Source organism: Harpia harpyja, chromosome 1 (assembly GCF_026419915.1).
Source record: "Harpia harpyja isolate bHarHar1 chromosome 1, bHarHar1 primary haplotype, whole genome shotgun sequence".
In the NCBI taxonomy this organism is placed as follows: domain Eukaryota; kingdom Metazoa; phylum Chordata; class Aves; order Accipitriformes; family Accipitridae; genus Harpia; species Harpia harpyja.
In genome coordinates, this window is record NC_068940.1 from 44,215,034 (window position 1) to 44,228,978 (window position 13,945).

At 47.2% G+C, this 13,945-nt stretch overlaps 1 protein-coding gene across 3 annotated transcripts in view; it reads left to right on the plus strand.

Moving 5' to 3' along the window:
• CBFA2T2 (CBFA2/RUNX1 partner transcriptional co-repressor 2) overlaps nt 1–13,945 on the plus strand; it is a 65,640-nt gene that overhangs the window by 17,736 nt on the left and 33,959 nt on the right. The window contains exon 1 of one of the 3 annotated variants that reach the window (XM_052790052.1): nt 5,481–5,791. The exons of the other annotated variants lie outside the window; for them this stretch is intronic. The gene's annotated coding sequence lies outside the window, so the exon portion shown is untranslated. Of the gene's footprint in view, nt 1–5,480; nt 5,792–13,945 lie in introns of those variants that run through there. 3 annotated transcript variants of the gene reach the window in all.

Sequence of the window (13,945 nt, forward strand, 5' to 3'; positions counted from 1 at the left end):
TTATTATAAATGCTGTCCTTTCTGGGACGAGACCAAAACCACAAGTTCTGCTGACAAGTCCTGCTTTGATAAGCTTTAATGTGTGCTTTTTTAATTCTTGAAGATCTTCCACAGGGGAGGTGGTGAGGACTACTGGGAGCCCAGAGTAGAGTGTCTGATCCTAGGACGTGGCTCTCAAAGCACGTCATCTCACCTGCAAAAGGGAAGATTTCTGCTTCCAAAGCTTGTCTGCACCAGAAACACATGCTAAAGGGGATGGACCTGTAAGGACTTGGGCAAAACTGTCACATCTGGACAGGTAACTGGCTTTTCTAAAGTAGCAGGGAGGTGCCTGAGTCAGCTGCAGCAGAGAGCTGCATCAGCACAGCTTCCAAAGACAGAAATGCTCCTGATCCCCCACCTGGGGTGTTGGGCAATTAAAGATGATCATCACCAAAATTACAACTGGAGGGCAGTGGATGGATGTATTTTAACAAATCTCTGTAATCGAACGGCACTGCTATTGATCTGGAAAATATTGTCAAGCTGCAGAGCTGTTGGACTAGACTTAATCCTCTGCAGGCTGGGTTTTACTCTCTCCAAATAGGATTACTCATTTTTTCTGTATTTCTGTGTTTGGTTTAAATACCCGTGACAGCTACAGAGGCTTGGATTTCTAATCAGAGCAAGGGTGTTAGATTTAGGAATTGGTGTGTTGTTTTGGGGGGGATTTTTTGGATAGGATATCAGTTCCTGGGTGTTTTTTCCTTTACATATGCGGTCATATAGGAGGAATAAGGTAGCTTTTGCTTAGGTGTCATCCCCCTTGCCCCAGCCCTAAATCAGCGGCCAGAAGTGATGTTTCAGTAACTTCTTTAGGTTGTGCTAAATTCCTTGCACCTTTGCTCCCACTGTTTTTTTGCAATGTCTGATCATATTTGTTCTGGGTGTAAATTCTGCCAGCATAGTTGTTCTGGGTGTAAATTCTGCCAGCTCAGTTAAGGCCAACTTTTAATACATTTTTTTCCCCTCTCTGGGCAGTATTGAAATGGCACAAAAGCCAAACACTACTCACGTTCACTCCTGAAGGAAGCAATATGATTAGATTTACTTGACAAATTAAGCTTGTTAACATCATCTGCCATGTGCTAATTTAAATAATGGATGTATTGAAAAGAGGATGTTTGTTAAATGTGATAAATTTGCTACGAATTGAGAGGTCTAATCTCCATTTGGGGGGGATGCATGCCCCTGTCTGCTGAGCTTGAACTCAAGTCAGTGAGCCTCCCCTGCAACCCCACCAGCATTGCCTCAAAGAGAGCAGTCCCTTCTTGGCTCCACTGACTTGTAAGTAAGGCATAAAGAAGGCAGTAAAATGCTTGACTTTCCTGCCAGACTTGAGCCTGGAGGAGGAGGAGGATCCCAATTGGTTTCCATCAGATTCCAGTTAGCATGAATTTATGGTTTCCACTTAGCCTGATAAATGGCTTTGGCTGCCTTGGTGCATTTGGATTTATTTTTCTGTGCGATGGAAAGTGGTCAGCTTAAAAAGGCAAAGGCTTTCCAGGGTTGCCGTGAATATGAGTGAAGCTTCTTTCCGAGGTAAGAACACAGCAGGCAAAAAAATAAAGCTGTGGCATGTCATAAATATGGGTGGAATAGAAGAGAAATCAGAAGTAGTTCGGGGCTCTTGTGCTTGCTGTGGCAAAGGGCTGTGATAGGCATAAAAATTCCACTGGAAACTGGAAAAATTCTTCAGATTTCCTCGCTTTCCTCAGAAACCACACTTAGCAGCAGGTATCAATAGCTCCCAGTGTTCAAACTTTGTTTGCATCGTTCTTTCCATGGAACATTCCCAGGAGAAGAAAGCAGAAGCAGATTAACACGACGAGCCGGGGAAAGCAGTTTCCCCTGTGCTGCCTGCAGTCCTCCTTCCTTCCACTGTAGTGGTGATGTCTGGGTTACAAAATCTATTTTAATGCATATTTTGGGAGCAGGCTAGCCTCTTGGTTACGTAGAGGTGCTGCTCGAGGTCAGTAGATGACATATCTCAGTGTCTTCTATTAGTGTGCTGCCCCTGCTTCCTCCTGCTCCATTTGCAAAGGCAGTGGTTGAGCAGGGCATGGTGTGCGGGATGCTTTCTCCTGGCTTGCTTTACAGTAACGGGAGCGGCCACGTTGGCACTTCTGGAGAGACCGGCTGGTGGCGGCATGCTTGCCTGCCTGCTCCACACTTGCCTGCGGCTCCACAGACCTGCCTCTGCCAGTGGTGACCTTAGGGATGGATCATGGTTTGAGCAAGCTTAGGCACACGGGTCATGTTTAAGATACAATCCATGAGCCTTTCAAAGGAGGCTTTGCAATGGCTCCTACTCAGGGCGCCCAGGTGTCCCCACCTTTAGTTTTTATGCCTTGAGAGCCCAAAACCACACATACACCTTCCCTACTCTGAGGCCAAGCTGTGAGGTCTGGCATATTCCTTCTCTAGCCAGAAGTGGGGGTGTCTTTCCTGAGGATGTTGGGGTTTTGGTAGAAGTTGGCCTGTGGACACCATGGCAAAGAGTGCGTACATTTTCATAAACGTTTATGAAGTCAAATCATTGTAACTGTACTTAAAATACTTGGAGTGGCCTGAGTTTTTGATGTTTCAAACTACTTTAGGTTGTAAAAATAGGGAAAAGATTTATTAGGCCATGGGTTGTTACAAATGGTAGTTACAATCCAGTTGTCAAGTTGGGGACAGCTTTTGTTTATGTAAAGTGAAATGTTTACAAGCTGTTGAGGTCCTTAAGTTAAAATACAATTAAAAAAGAAGGTGAGGGAACATCTAGTGCTAGTTAGCTATTTCATATAGCCCAAACCCCAGTCCATCCCATGTAGCTTGTAAGAGGGCTTTCTCTGATGACTTTGACCCAGAGACCTGGCAGCTCCCAGGCTGTGTCTCTTGAGCATCTTCTGTTCGTCATACAGCATCCCCCTCCTCTCTTGTGCTCACATTGAGGTCAGCTTTTGAATTCACTGGCTGGTTTCAGGCTGGTTTGGTGATGTCGGGACAGGGCTGGACAGGGAACAGTGCTGTCTGATGCTAAATGCTTAATGCCTTAAGCATAGGGCTGCATCCATCTGCCTGGTACCATCTCCACTGGGGGCAAAGCTGCAACATGAGCTCGCTCCTCATAAGACATCAGAGAATCCACATGAGAGCCACCACTGTCGGCACGACCCTGGCTGGGGAGGGCTCCTGTTGGGGACCTCACAGTGCGAGGCGCCAGGGAGCAAATCATGAGACGCAAGTCCATAGGAAAATAACTTTATTAATTCTGGAGCTCATGGAGCTGCTTGGTTTTTGTCTCCCTTCATTGTCTGTATAATTTAGAGATGATTTTTCCATCTTGGCTTATGAAATATTGAGAGCTTCAGTATTTTGCGCAACCTTCATCAGAAGTGTCAGAAGCCCCAGCGAGCTAAACTTTCTGAAATTAAATGTTCTATTGATGTGCCTTGCCAGCAGCCCTACCAGTGGGGACTGGGGTGCAGAAAGAAGTGGGTGCCAGGAGGCGCTGGTGGATCTGCCTGCAGTGTCTGCTTGTTCCCAACCAACTTTGCCGCCCGAGCGCACAGTGCTCCAGGTATCTGTGCATTGATGCTTGATTGTGATTCACTTTTTTTAACTGAAGCATGTGAAATTGCTGGTCTTAGTTGAGGTTTGGAGGTGGGAAGGTAGCTGTAAATCTGTGTCCCCTCTGCCTGCAGCCAGGCTGCCCTTCTCGGAGTGATGTGCTCGCCCAGCCAAGGCCGCGGCAGCTTCATGTACTCCTACAAGAGCTGAAAGTCTCCTGCCCAAATGCCTCCCCCCATTTACCATCCAGCATCCTGCCTATGCTGGGGGGCCCATCCTCCGTGGGAGGAGATCATGGCCTGTGTCTTCATGCATGCATGCCGTGTGTGCTCGCAGAGTGCTTTTTAATACTTCCTTTAAAGCACTTTTTTTCCTATCTTTACAGCCATTTCCCTTCCCAAAGGAAAGTAGAGGTACCTTAAACTAATTAGGAGTAAGAGGCAGAGAAGCTGGGGGTGAAGGCTTAGGTGGGATGCTGGGGGGCAGTACTAGGAGGCTTACGGACATGGCTTGGCAGTTAGGAGTAGCCTATTGAAGCACTGGCAATTTCATAAAAAGAAGCATTTTGCTGTTGGTGAGCGAGCAAAATATCCCGCCACACTTAGACCAACTGCGGAGAATGCAGCTCATGCGATTTCTGAGCTTTTAAAAAACCAGCATCCCTCGGCTTGGGCAATGGCAGGCTTTTAGTTTGCTGTCCTGGCAAGGTACATAGGTCTCTGGCTCTCAAAAAAGTAGCTGAAGGGAGAGTTAGTGTTGCCTGGAAAGATTTGGAAAGGGTTATATCGAGACCTGAAGCCTCTCAGCTCAGAGGAGTATGGATTGGAGTGATGAATCCTTCCTGAGATCTTAAAATGTGCCTGTGCATGGTCTGCAAGCAAAATGCAAATGTTGCTTCTCCTTCTTGGGTGGTTTTATCGAAGCTGGAAGGAGGATGGCATGGATGGGATGGTTTGGGCAGTAGCTGGAGGGGTGGTTGCCTCTTCTCTGGGGCAGTGTCGCAGGCGGCCAGGGACGCCCGTCTGTGTGGTGAGGAATGCTGTGTGTAAATCTGTGTTTCCCCAGCACCCGGCTTGCGGTGAATGGTGCTGGGCTGATGGGATTAGTCAGGGGCCTCCAGTTAATATCTGTTGTTCACACTGCATGTTGCGGAGTGGCTATTCAAAATTATCAGGAGGTTTGTAGGTGGCAGAGCTGCCACGTCTGTGTATTAAGGGGAAGGGAAATGCTCAAATGTATTTGTGTCCAGTGCGTTTCTGTTATGAGCCTCCCTTGCTGCTGTAAGATCCCTGGTGGAGTTTACTCCCGGTATAAAACATTTCGGATTTACATTTTCCTTTAACACTTCCTCTTCGATCCGAGTAATATGTTACACATTTAATTGCTCTTCCTTTGAATTTTCCAGTCCTCGTTTGGTACCCTTGCAACATCAGTATCTTGTTATCTTGTTGTTGCTTCTAATTGCTAACACATGCCAGCTTTCCAGCACTGCAAACTCTGGCGCTAGGGCTTAGAGGGGAGTTTACAGGGAAGATTTACATGCATGGGGAAACCTTCAGAAAATTAATTCGCTAGTTTACCCAACAGCTTATCCAGATTTCAGAATTGAGAGCTAAGACGAAGGCTTACACCCAGTGCTGCGTAAGGCAGAGCTGATTTCGGAAGGGTCGCTCCGGTGGAACCAACCCACAGCGCCTGTGTCGGCGAAGCCCTCCTTTCCTCTTTACCACCCTGCCGCCGTCTCGCTGTTATTGCTGGCCATAAACAAATTACGTGTATTTAACAAGTTAATGTCAGCCCGGCTGCGAGGCGCTGGTAGGTGTGTGCTTGGTGACATCAGCTGGCGAGCAGCCTGGCAGCAGCACGGCGCAGGCAGGGAGCAGGCAGGGAGCCGAGGGTGTGTGCCTCTAAGCTGGGTATTCTGGCAAGGTGGAGAGCTGGTCTGTTTGGCAGGACCTTCCCATCTGGGATCCATCTGTGTTTCCCTGGAATCGGACAGGCGGCTCCAGGCAGTGAGAAATCGCAGATGTGCGGGACCTGACACATGTCCAGCTAATGAAAGGAGAAGGCAGGCTGGGCTCCGGCTGCACTCGAAGATCACGAGCAGAGGAGGAGGAATAGCGCTTTTATTTATATTTCAAAGAAACTAGGTGTATTCAACAGCAGCTGGATTGTTGCAACCTTGCTGTTTAGGGTAAGCAATAGAGGGGTCTATTTTTAAACAGGACTGGGTAGGGTGCAGCGTATCAGGGGGCAGTGGGGGATGCTCGGGGGGGGATGCTTAGCCACCGTGCCGCCAAGTAGGTTTGAAGAGCGACGTCGGTTTCGCCGTCGGTGTGGAGAAAGCCTCAACCTTGAGTGCAGGTAGAGGGAGAGGGTGGGAGCAGCGCCGTCCGCAGAGCTTCGCCACCCAGCCTGCCTCCAGTCGACTGCAGTGGCTTTGCTGGGGGAAAACTTCAATAGAGGAGCCGGCTGCATGCGTGGATTCTGCAGCTGAAAAAATACTAAACTCTCTCTGAGGAGAGCTGCGTTAGAGCTTTCTCTATGTTGCTATGGAATGGTTTATGATTTTTTTTCTTATTTTTATCCCCCCCCCCCCCCCCCCCCCCCCGTGAGCAGAAGGCTGGGATTCAGTATTTTCTGGGGAAATGGAAGAGCAGGAAGGTTTTTGTGTATTTTAGCAGAATGTGTTTTTCCGCTGTGCCTAGCCTTTACTCTCATTTCTGCTTGCTGATACAGAAGGCGTAGGGGTAAATGTGCAGAGGTAGATTTCTTCCATCGGCTCCCAAATTTCCTTAATTTTCCCTGTGTTTTCAGTGCTTCCCTGCATTGTGGCAGAGGCTGCTCCCTTTTTGTCTTTGCACTCCTTGAGCAGCAACTGATGCTACCAGCATCTAAATCTCTCAGATCAATTTTGCGATACCAGAACAGACCTCCCTGCCCTATATATTTTTGCTGTCAGGCTGCAGACTGCTGTATTTTCTCTTATTCCATTGTGATCTCCCGATCCTGCATATGTATTTTAAACCTGCACTCCCCCCCCCCCCCCCCCTTTTTGGGGGCAGGTTCAGCAGTTGAAATTGCTCCTTCAGCCCTCTGGAGTAGCTTGTTGTAAAGATCCTTCTGTTGCACGTTTGCTGAGCTCCTGCTCCGGGTGTGCACTCTGCAAAATATTACCGGCTTTTTCTCCTCCCGTCAGCACACGGCTCCTGCACGACGGTACTCGCAGTCCATTTTGTGTGCCGGCAAAATCCTGCCCAGCCACGGGAGATGCACCAAAATCAGCACTCGAAAGTTTGGGGAGCTAAAATGTGGCTGAGGATCACTTTCTATTGAGCTGGAAAAAGAGAGAGGAATATTTGCTACACTGTCTGGTGCAGGATGATTCCCTTTGGGGCACTTTGCTGTTGCTTTGTCCGGGTTAGTTTTAAGTGTGCCAAATGACAAGGTTTCCCTGGGGAGAGCACAGTGCAGCCTGGCTGGGCTCCCTGCTGGGCTGCAGCTCCATGCTCGTCCGGTTTGGCCGCTGCATGTGCCACCTTAAGGTTTTCCTTCTCTTGCAGCATGCAAGCATTTGGGTATAGGCTTTTAAAAAACGTATATTGTAAGTCTGCTTTTACAGACATGCCGCTCACCTCCTATGTGTCCCTCGCTGTCCCCGGAGAGGAGGCAGAAGGAGCGTGTGCTGCCTAATGCTCTGCGACTTCAATGTCTCAGCACAAAGGAGGAATGAAAACCAAAAAATCTCCAGCAAAGCTGCACAGAGTGTGATGATATCTAAAAGCAAAGAGCTGTGCTCCTCTGCTGTGGCTCTCCTGAAGACTTCCCAAATTTGTGAACACAGCACAGCATGTTGGAGCATCTGCTCCTGCGGTCTCTTTGCAGGTCGGGCTCTGATTAAGCAAACTGAAGTTTTGCTGGCATCAGGGCGGCATGATTTGGCCATTAAACAACTAATTGCCGGTGTCTTGCTCAAGCCCTGTGGAAAACTTTTTTTTCTTGTCATGTTCCTCTATTTTTGGAAAGGCTTTGGGGTGCCTGATGAGCTGAGTGCTGAGGTTGTTATATTTTGGGGAAGAGGGTGGCTTGAAACTCAGTGGCCAGTTGTAATAATTTTATAGAAATGGTGTAGCACATTCAAGTGAAGACTTTTTTTTGGGGGGGGGGTTGGAATTGTGTGCTGGATGATGTGATTTTCACTATTAATATGGAGAAGACATTTAGTCTGATTTTTGGGACTATCTAGGGTTCACCTAAATGACTGTGGGTCCTCCCCAGCCAGGTACCCCTACCCCAGCACATCCACCAGTTAGAGAAACCTGCAAAACTAAGAGAACCCAATGTAAGAAACAAGGTAAAAGGGGTAAAGCAAAGGCAGTTTGAGCAAATACTGCCAACAGGAAGGTGCAGTAAGCCAAGTGAAGGATTTGAAGGGTCTGAGGAAGGAGCAGAATTGCTAAAGGCAAGGAGAATAAATCGTTAATCTGAGAAGTCTATTACACAGGGAATGCCCCGAGGAAAAGAGCAGAAACTCCATTTAATAGTGAAAAGGCCAAAACAGTGCTGCCAAGTCGGGTTCTGCTCTGCCCGGGGACTGGAGCCATGGCCCCTGCTTACTTCCAAGATGCTGCTATTTTTGCAAGTTGCATCTGCTGATTTTTGCAGAGGCTTGTTTAAACCCACTGAAGCCAAAAGCAAAGGGAGCTTGCTTTTCTCATGTGAACCATGGGTCAGGCTCTTGGGGTTTTTTTTCTTCTGTTTTATTCCTCTCAGTCTTACAGGACCAGTGCCCTGAGAGAGCAGGGTTTCACTTCTTAATGCTGCCTTGTCTGTTGGTTCGAGCGGGAGTCTGAAATTATTTTACTGCTTTACAGGGCTTTGTCAGGTGTCGCTGATGGTGGATTTTGGCTTGTAGAGGTTATCATTGGGGGACAGTAGGCAAGAGGAAAAGAGCATGGTTTGACTTCAGGAGCTGAATTTTCAAGGCAACCAGTTCTAAGGTTCCCAAATTGACCCATAAACGCGGTAACCATCAGCAGCATCTTGCAGGAGGCAGTGCTCTCCCACGGTTATGCACTGGGATGGGTGAGCCAGGTGGCCTCTTGTTTTTTCCAGCTCTGTTTTTTTAGGGTTTGGACAAAAAACTAGATTTGTTTGACGTACATGTGCAATGTTTACAGTATAGCTGGATAGCTGAACAAAGTCGTTTGAGGACTTGGGCATATGTAGCAGATTTAAGGCAATGCTGGTTAGTTCTTAAATCTGAACAGGAGATGGTCATAATCTGTTGCCTATTGGGTTTTTTCCCATAATAAGGGCTGGCTTATCTATACTTGTTCTGGGCTAGATTGTAGGCTTGCCTTTATCCTGGTCTAGTGACTATTTACACACCCGATTGCTTGTTAGAAGCTAGGTATGAAATGTGTTTTGACAGACACTCCAGAGCAGTCCCTGGGGGCAGCATCACTGCAGGTCTCTGGGAGCCTGTTCAACTTTTATTTTTATGATGGAGACTGTCTTAATTCATGCAGCCTTCAGGGAATGGCTGGAAAAAACTTTGTTTAGAGCAAGAGCAGAAGCCGGGAAGAACTGGCGAGCGATGATCCTGCAGTTGAAGCGGAGCATCTAGAGGCTTGGGTTCAGTTCCTGGGTCTGCAAGCAATTTTCTGAGGCAAGACCTTGACCTTAGTGCATCTTTTAGTGTCAGCAGCTTACGTCCGAAAGGACAATAGCAATTTCAGAGGTTTCAAAGCATTTTAAAGTTTAACTATTGTGCCTTTTATTGGGCTGGCCAGTGGCATTTTTATAAGCCAAGCTTAAGGTTTTAGAATAACGTGTATTGAATTTCCTTGGCGTGTCCTGGCTGCAGGACTCCTGTCTTTCGTGTCTGTGGCAGGACTTGTGCTATTGAAGGAGAACAGTTGCAGGTGGCCAGAAGACCATTTAGAAGAACCAGGACTGTTGCAGATCTGCTGCTTGGTTACTCTCCAGTCCTATGGAAACTACAAAGGCAAGAGTCAGTTTTCCTTGCAGCAACAGGACGCCGCAACCTGATGGTGGGATGCTGCGTAGCCATCCCTTTCAAAGGCATCTCTTTCACCAAAAAAAACCCAAGAAAGCCCTAGAAGTACTGATAACCGTCATTGAGCTCACTCCAAACGAGGGGACGACAAGAAGCACGCTGTAGCCCTGAAACAGCTCAAACCTGTTGCTCTGCAGCAAGCTGTGAATGTTTAAAGACCCGGTATTACTTAGGATGCTGGTGGAGCATTGGGGGGAGTGGGTTATTGTGCGGGGAACAGATGTGCTGTGCGCTGTTGCCGCGTGCCGGCTCTGTGCCGCTGCTCCCAGCACCAGGTGCAGCCATTGTTCCGGCTGGTCCCTATTCATCCGCCCTCGGCTGCCGCTCCGCGCCCGCTCCCTCATTGTTTCTCCAGGAAATTAGCATTAAAAACCCATCCAAAACCCCCATGTCCCTCAACTGCAGGTGACTGTTATTGGCCCCAGCTGCCACCCTTGTGCTTGATTACTTCCATATGGGGTTGTGGCAAGAAGTAGGATCCACTTATTGATTTTTTTTTTTTTTAATATATTTTTTCCCCTTTTTTTATTCCCCCCACTCCACACAGACACTTCAGCACTTGCAAGGAACAAAACCCTGAAATCTATTAAGCCTCCGATAGGCTCCAGTTGCTATTACAACTGGGATGAACATTTTACAAGCAAAGCTAATTACACCCTCTCCCCGCTTTCTTCCTTTCTTCAGCCCCCACCCCATAAATGTAAAATAACCAGAGGGCAATTGGTAGTAAATTAAATCTTTGCAGTGTCCTGAGAGGAGGTTTTCTTGCTAGCAGGAAGAAGTCTGCTGGGCTTTAGATGTTTGGTTATTTGTTTGGTTGGTTTTTTTACTAGAAAATGGGAAACTCTGGCATATTGCTGAGGCACACCTATTAAAGGGATACACAGATCGCAACCTGGCTCTGGATCGAAAAGGAAAAAATAATTGAAAAAGTGGGTTGTTAATTTGTGAGTGTAGTCAACTGTTGAGAGGACACAAAGAGAAGCTACATGTCAATTGAGGTTACAAAATTCTAGGAACAATGTTATTTTCTCCTGGTATGATTCATCTGCAGGGCAGGAGGTTGAAACCCCAAACCCCCAGAAATCTCTTCTGGGTTTCCCACTGGCAGAGTGGCATGGGTTTGCCTCAAGGCAAGATGTGCAGCAGTAAGTAACAGGAGAGAGGGAAGGGGAGGCATGTCTTGCTGCCCTACCTAGGACTTGAAAATGAACCTGTTCTGCAGAGGCACGGAGCACCTCCAGAGAGGAGTACAGGTGGGTCGTGTCCCATGACGAGGGGACCAGCCCACACAGCCCTGACCTACTTCGTGCCAGGCAGGAATGGAGGAGAGTGGCAGCTCGTCTCCGCACTGAAGGCATCAGGCATAGCTTTCCTCTGTGCTTCTATCCAAACAACTTGGGTGACAAAGCCCTGTCTGAGTCTGGAGGTCCGTCAGTTGGAGTATATAGCTCTATGGACAAGCGTTGGGTTTGCCTTGTGACACACTGGGCCTCCCAAAAGGAGTTTGGTTATGCTGCAGCATTGCAGCTGACGAGGTTTGTGCTGGTGGCTCCTGACAGAGCAGCTTGCTGGATGATGGTCCTCAAAGACCATGACCAAGGTGTTGCATGCTACTGCCTGGGCCTGAGCAGGCTCTTTGAAGATGAAAGCCCGTCAAAGCCCCATAAGCCTCAGCCATTACAGCTTTTGAGGCTATTTCATAAATAATTGGTAGGTTTTTTGTCTGCATTCTTGGTGGTGCTCCAGCAGCCACTTCCATGGGATCTGTCTTGTTCCCTGCTAGTGATGCACTGGGCAGCCCTGGGCAGCTCGTGCAGAGACCTGACAGGGTGCTCTGGCGTTTCAGTGCTGCTACAGTCTCCTGTTGCAGTACAGATACATGTATGCAAACCTCTAGCTAAAAAAGATGTTAGATGTGTTCCTCTCTCCTCAGAACAAGACACGGAAGACATGTTCAAAACAGAATGACTCTTTATTCAGGTAACACAGTCCCTTTGGGCAAAGAGTCCCTCTTGCTAGTCTGGAATTAGATGCTGCAGTGAGTCTTTGCTCAGATACAGAAGTCTTTCGGAATGGCTGGGTCTTGGTTGGTTGACCTCAAGATTACGAATGTACACTTACTTACAGATGGGGAATGGACTTGTCCTGAGACTTTGTGTCTCAGCATTGGTTCTTTGGCATTTGTCTGGTTGACCTCCACCTTGAGATCCATCCTGCCTTGACGGGTGGGACCCGCCAGAGTAGTTTGTGAGAAGGATTTAAAACAAAAATTCTGGTTGGTATCTGAGAAGATGGGTTTAGCTGAAGTACTCGGGTTGCTAACTGCACGTACGTCCTTCCTGATACAGATCTGTCCTGGCTTGGCTGCCTGGTGTGGACCACCCAAATATGCCTGGGAAGCAGCCATGCAGATGCAACGGTGTAGATTGTGCACATCTGGTAGTGGGCTTCTAAAAAAAAAAAATCAGCCCCTTAGAGGCACTGTGTGGCATGGGGAGAGCCACCAGCTGAATCGGGTTAGAAGGATGGATGAAGCTAGCAAGATGACCTAATAGAGTATCTTGAGTGATTTTCCTCTTACTTGTTTTAAACCCTTCAAAGTCAAATCTCAAACTTAGGGGGTTTCTTCTCCCTAATTAAATTAACAGGCCATATGGTGTTTACTGTGAGCGCCTGCAATATGGAAGGAGCTACCTCCTGGATCACTTTCTTTTTTCAAAAGAAGCTGCTTTACCTGATGTCACTGTTCTGAAATGTTCTTTTCAGCAGTAGGCGCAAGGGGTTATTTCAGCCACCTCGCTGCTGTTGGTGTCACCTTCTGATCCTGGGGATGAGCTGTATCATAACCTTTTCTGTTTCTGCAGCTGCCTTTGTCATCTTCTGGCTTTTGTAATGCCATTTTGCTGCTTAGTGGGAGTGTGTACAGGTCAGGGGGTTTTAATGCTTTTTCACATGCAGGTAATGATTCTGGTTCTTGGAGCTGGGGAGCATAGAAAACAACTCAGGGTGGTGGGTTTTTTGGGGGTGGTGGTGTTATTTTTAACAACTACTACTAATTTTTTTGTTGAGAGTAACATTACCATCTCAGGGATGTGTGAAACCGAAAGTTTTGTAGAGTTTTGTTCTTTATTAATGGGCTGTTTTAAAAAAAAAAAGTTACTTCGCATATGCTGCTTTTATCTTTACGTGAAATCTGGAGGAGGAAATGAAGACCTTGAGGAAGAAAACCATTGGTTTGTTATCAGACCCTTGCATTTAGATGAACAGGAAAGTAGGGTAAGAATTCCTAAACCTGTAGGAGAAATGAAGGAATGAAAAGTCTCAGATTTTGCTGTCTTGTTTTCAGCTACCCTACCTCATTTAGTAGGGTTTTTTGGTAAGCATATTTCTTGTGTGTGAGTGGACTTTGCTGTGAGGTCATCCTGCATCTCTCCAGTGGTGTATGTTAACATTTCTCTGCAATCTTGACTTGCTGACGCATCTTTTCTGTAGGGGCTTGGTGTTAAAAGGAGTGCTGGATGACCCTTCATCTTCAGCCAGGCTCAGCTTGTTCTGGGGTATCTGAGCTCCCAGAACAGATACATTTGCGTCCGCCGAAAACACCCTGCCACATTAGCATATTCCCTGTAACGTATGCTCAAAGGGCGTTTCTTTGCAGAGAAGCCTCTCTAAAGATAGCATTGTGAAGTTCTGTGTTGTCAACCAGGGACACTTGATCTAAAAAACAACATTTGATACACAGACAAGGTTTGCAAGTGCCATCTGGATTCTGGGAGATGAGCTAGGTTGTCTCTGTTTTGCATACACTTACTGGGGGAAAAAAAGTACATGCGGGCAGATTAATTCTTCAGGATCACCTGAGCAGAACTGTTTAGTCGACACAAATGTCCTCAGTGACATGGGACACCATTGTAACCCCATACCACTGGGCAGCATGTGCCAGTCCACGTTCTTAGGGTGCCGGTAATAACTGTATAGTTTAGTGGTATATTTATTGAAACCCAGGTGTAATCAATTTAAATTCTCTGGGGCCAGTAATATTTTAATCCACTATCAAGCATACTGCAAGGCAGAACCTGCAAATGATGCAAAGACCTGCAGAAATGGGCATATTTTTAGGGAGGTGGGGATGCAGGGTATGCAGATGTCTTTGGCTTTAGTTCTGTGTGGTGGAGAAACTGTCCTCAAAATCACACCAGCGCAAAGAGCAGAAACGTGAAGACCATGAACATCTAACATAGCCCTGGACTGAATAGCAAACTT